Below are 5,613 nucleotides of genomic sequence, written 5' to 3'. Positions count from 1 at the left end.
GTCTCTGTTTTAAACACTTTATTTAGCCAAACTAAAATCTGACTACATGGCATAACAAAGCACCTATATTATGAAAACGGTTGAGGTCTTTGAGATCCTACAGACCAAAATCTCTACTGTGGTGCCAAAAGACACTTTTGAGCCACCACAAAGGTTTCTGGTATGTTGCCCATTAAATGAACAGAACTAAAGTATGCAAAACAGCTTCTAGGGAGTTTCACTGTTGCCTGGTGACACTTTTGAAGCCATAGGATATATTCTAGGAAGCAGAAGAGTATTTGCATGATTTGCTAATGTAGGTCAGCAGTATCTGCGAGTGATTTCAAGCAGCCTGGCTTATTAAAAGGACCATGTTGTGGTTGGTAACAAGCTGTAGAGCTGGACGAACACAGCAGGCCAAGCAGCATCAGAGGAGCAGGAAGGCTGACATTTCGGGCCTAGACCCTTCTTGGTTGGTGTTGTATTCTTGTACAAAAGCTGACTTTTTTGGAAAGAAAGTTACTTGACTTTCAGAGAACTGAGTTGTGTTAACTATACAGGTGTGATGGAAGGCATATATTATCATCTGGAATTTTGAAATCAAGGCAGATATATGGCTTCAGTTCTGTGCAAGTTAATTTTTTGAGGCGGCAAGGTCTTTTGGACCAGTGAACTGAAGACGACTGCATCACATGCTTTCTTGGAAGCTAAGTGCATAGTAGGGTACCTGTGATGTTCTGGATCAAATGTTTATACTGCTGACTGTACAAAAAAAGGGAGAAAAATAGATTAGACACCACTGGTTTAGTTTTGACTTCAGAAGATTCACGTTTTCAGTTCTAAAGAACAGTCACTTTGGCTAATAATTTTAGGAGGAAAAGGCAATAGTGGATTATTTGAAGTCTTTGATATCAGAATGGTTTTAGTGTATGAAGCTTCCAGCATTTGAGAATTTGTACAGAAGTTGTTTGATCTAAAGAAATTTAGAACATCAGAATTGGAAAAAGGTTTATGCCAGCAGACTTCGAAAGAATTCATAAAACACTCAGCAGTCCAACAAGGAGAACTAAAAAGAGCAGGTAAGAAAGAAATTAGAGTTGAGATAGGAGTGATATTTCTTTAGAATTGAGTATTTGCAAAGGATATTGCCAGAAAATGGGTTGAAACTTTATTTTGGCGTTTATGTTCAGATCTTTCTAAACTGTTGGCATTTTTTTCTTCAATGTGGTAAATCTGGGGTTTTTTTTGGCTTTTGCAGCTTGTGTGCAAATGTTCAATGTCTAACCACCACCTTTTTTTAAAAAAAAATGTATCTGTAAAGCTAGGTTTCATTCTGGGATGTCGTTTATCCAGTATTACTATCTGCTGAGATCAAGAAGTGGATGGTCTCGGCTAGGATAGGAATTCATTGAATCTAAGCAGGAACTGTGTCTCTTTAAAACAAATGAGTATGTGGCAGTACAGGACATCAGAAGTATTGTGAAATTTATTATGTGGATTGGAATATCAGAATGTCTTTGAATGTTGCTAATACTTTTCTGGGAGTACAAGATGATAGTGGATTATTGAAATTTTTGGTATCTGGAGGGACCTCTGAAGTTGGGACCTCACTGCTCGAATTAGCTAAAATTCAGTTAGAAAGGAAAGATAACTTGAGTTAGAGAAAACAAGAGACTAAGAGCAAGTTTCTAAATTCTGAGAGAAATTAGACAACTCTGAAAGAGAAAAGCTTAGAAATAAAGGAGGAAATAAAAGGTACTAGCTCAGTGAATGATTCTGATTCCACAGGGATTTATTTAACGAGAAATCTAAGTTTAGTATCTAAATTTAGACGATGGGTTGCTTATTTGAAAATGTATCTGGGCAGATGAATTTTGGACCTTTTTTTTAATGATAGTGTGTTTTGATTGGAACAGCTCTGACTGTGTCCCAATTTGTCAGAAGAACAATGCAGACTGTGAAACTTTATAATACAAAGCATTGCTGTACAAGTTAACGTAGGTGTAATGTGTTTCCTAAAAATAACCTTTTTTTGACTCAGTCCAGAGAGGTTTAACTTGTGGGGTAAGAGACTTGAGTTCATAATGGATAATGATGTTATTGTACCTAGTTTTAGTAGTTGGAACTCACCTGTTATGATGGTGCTCAAACTGATAGGTCACAAACTGTTCTCCTCAATTTTTGTGGCAGCAACTTCCAGAACTGGACTTCAGTGCCATAATAGGTGGTATGTTCAAGTGGCCGTGCACTAGAAGGCATGTTGGTCACACAGACTTTACTGATTGTAATTACATTGTATGTGCTGTAAAGGTGGATTTATATCACATTGGAGGATTAGGTGAGCATAGTTTGTTACAAAAATTAACTTGTTAAAAGCAAGTTGACATGGTTCATTTACAGAGTGTCAAAAAATAAATCCTCCTTTCTAATATCAGATGGACTTTATCAATGTATTGTCATGTTGTTTGAATGAAAAATGCATATTTTCAATGATACTGAATAATTTTGGTTAATCCAACAGTACTGTTTATATTGCTGATTTGATGGTATTTAGCCAAACTTCAGAAGATGCACCACTTGAACCAAATTTGCTAAAGCAAAAGGGAGTGATTTGACTTTGTCCCACAGTGTGACCCAAGTAACAGCTGGAGAAACAAAAATAAGGGCTATTTTGGATTTTTCTGTGCCTTTAGATAAATGTGAAATTTTGTGATATATCAGCATGAGTGGTTTTATCAGAGGCTTATTCTAAATTTTGGCACCGTAGTGGCTCCTTTGATAAGGTTGTTTGAAGAAAGGCTGATAAATGTGAGGTGTTGAATTTTGGTAAGGCAAATCAGGGCAAGAAATATACATTTCATGGTAAGGTTCTGGGGAGTGTTGCTGAACAAAGAGACCTTGGAGTGCGGGTTCATAGTTCCTTGAAGGTGGAGTCACAGGTAGACCGAATAGTGAAGAAGGCCTTTGGTACACTTGCCTTTATTGGTCAGTGTATTGATTTATAGGAATTGGGATGTCAAGTCACAGCTGTACAGGACGTTGGCCAGGTCACTTTTGGAATATTGTGTTCAATTCTGGTCTCCCTGCTATAGGAAAGATGTTGTGAAACTTGAAAGGGTGCAGAAAAGATTTACAAGCATGTTGCTAGTGTTGGAGGGTTTGAGCTATAGAGAGAGGTTGAATAGGCTGGGGCTATTTTCCTTGGAGCATCGGAGGCTGAGGGCACCTTTTGTGCCCGTGTGATAATTTAATATAGTTCATGGTACCTAATTAGATTCTGAGTCAGGTACGGAAGAGGTTAGCAACAACCGCTCACGTCTGTAGCGTGAGGGAAAGAAATGAATATCAGTGATCCAAAGGAAAATTAGAACTTTACAAAGCTACTCCTTTTTCACTATGGTTTTAAATAATAAGAGAAATGGATTTGGGGAATTGTTTCCTTTTTTTTTGAATAATTTAATCGGGTAGTGACACTGCTCTGGTTTCTGAATAGAACAGGCAACAGGACTTTTCATGCAAGATAATCATACTGTAAACAGTACACTGAAATTAGTCACTCGTGTCTCAGTCTTTTTGTGTACAAAGCACATTTGTGCACCAATTAGTCTGTAAAACCTTCTTTTATATCTAAAGAGAAACGAGATCTTTTTAAAAGGTGGTAAATGCCAAGCAGGAGCAATGTCTTAAAATAAATAGTGAAACATTTTGAATTTCACTTCAGGCATTTTGAAAACACTGCTACAATCAAATCAGGTAGATGTGTTTTTAGATTGTCACGTTTGACCCATTGGCATTTCTGTGTCTGGTCAAGGTTCCAGGTGACTCCTGATAATGGCAAAGTTGAAGCTCATTGCTGTGGAATCAAGTACGTAACCTGGTGTGATCTGATGCTCTAAACACATTGAACAGCACAGAATTGAAATGCATTGGAGCTCCAAAATAACAGTTGTTCAGAACTGACATGGTGCATGTTATATCCTTCACTTTGAGGTGCAATCTGTTGGAACTCTGCCCTATTGAAAGAAATTATGAACATAGCACTGCACAGTCAGTTTGCAAGCACTAAAAGGAGGATTTGAAACTGAATTAGAAGTGAAAGCTGTGATCACTTAAGTTGTGCAATATAAATCTACAATAATGAGTAGAGTGGGTTCTTTTCATGCAGAGGATGGTGCGTGTATGGAATGAGCTGTCAGAGGAAGTGGTGGAGGCTGGTACAATTACAACAATTCAAAGGCATCTGGATGGGTACATGAACAGGAAGCATTTACAGAGATATGGGCCAAGTTCTGGCAAATGGGACTAGATTAATTTAAGATATGTTTTCATGCTGTACAGTGCTATGACTCTTTAAAGGAAACTGGTGAATATGCAGTCATTAACAAAAAAAAAGGGTTGGGTATGGATTGAATATGGAATGAATGGATAAAAGAATTCTAGGGCTGAACAACCCCAAATTAAGAAAAAGGCATTCAGTCATCAAACAATGTGAGTTTGCTTGAAGAGGGCAGCAGAGTGGTGACGCTGATTGGCTGACGTGGGGAAGATCTGCATCAGTGCAGTCACTGCTTCCTGAAGGTGGTTTGCGGAGGGGCTGTTGTCAAGTGAATGGACTGAAAGGGAATTGGAGAATGGGGTCAGTAAGACTTGGAGGAACAGCAACCATGTTTTTAAAAAAAAAAAGGCAGGGTGTGGTTGCTGATCAAAGTCGGTCTGGTGGACTGAAGCGTATCTGTTTCAATGCAAGAAGTGTAACAGGTTAGGCAGATGAACTTAGAGCTTGGATTAGTACTTGGAATTGTGATATTGTTGTTATTACAGAGACTTGGTGAAGGGAGGGACAGGATTGGCAGCTTAACGTTCCAGGATACAGATGTTTCAGGCGGGATAGAGGGGGATCTAAAAGCAGTGGGGGAGTTGCACTACTTGTTAAAGAGAATATCACAACTGTACTGCAGGAGGACACCTTGGATGGCACATACAGCAAGGCAATATAGGTAGAGCTCAGGAGTAGGAAGGGTGCAATCACAATGTTTGGTGTTTACTATAGGCCTCCCAACAGCCAGCAGGAGATCGAAGAACAGATATGTAGGCAGATTTTGGCAAGATGTAAAAGTAACAGGGTTGTTGTGGGTGATTTTAACTTCCCATATATTGACTGGGACTCACTTAGTGCTTGGGGCTCGGATGGGGCAGAGTTTGTAAAGAGCATCCAGGAGGGCTTCTTGAAACAGTATGAAAATAGTCCAACTAGGAAAGGGGCCGTACTGGACCTAGTGTTGGGGAATGAGCCTGGCCAGGTGGTCGACGTCTCAGTAGGTGAGCAGCTCGGGAACAGTGATCACAATTCAGTAAGCTTTAAAGTACTGTTGGATAAAGATCGCTGTAGTTGTCAGGTGAAGGTGCTAAATTGGGGGAAGGCTAATTACAACAATATTAAGCAGGAACTGAAGAATGTAGATTGGAGGTAGATGTTTGAGGGCAAATCAACATATGGTATGTGGGAGGCTTTCATGTGTAAGTTGCTGGGAACTCAGGACCTGCATGTTCCTGTAAGGATGAAGGATAAGTATGGCAAGTTTAGGGAACCTTGGATAATGAGAGATATTGTGAGCCTAATCAAAAAGAAAAAGG

This window comes from Rhincodon typus, chromosome 41 (assembly GCF_021869965.1).
Source record: "Rhincodon typus isolate 14 chromosome 41, sRhiTyp1.1, whole genome shotgun sequence".
Classification (NCBI taxonomy): Eukaryota; Metazoa; Chordata; class Chondrichthyes; order Orectolobiformes; family Rhincodontidae; genus Rhincodon; species Rhincodon typus.
This window is presented reverse-complemented; position numbering follows the sequence as displayed.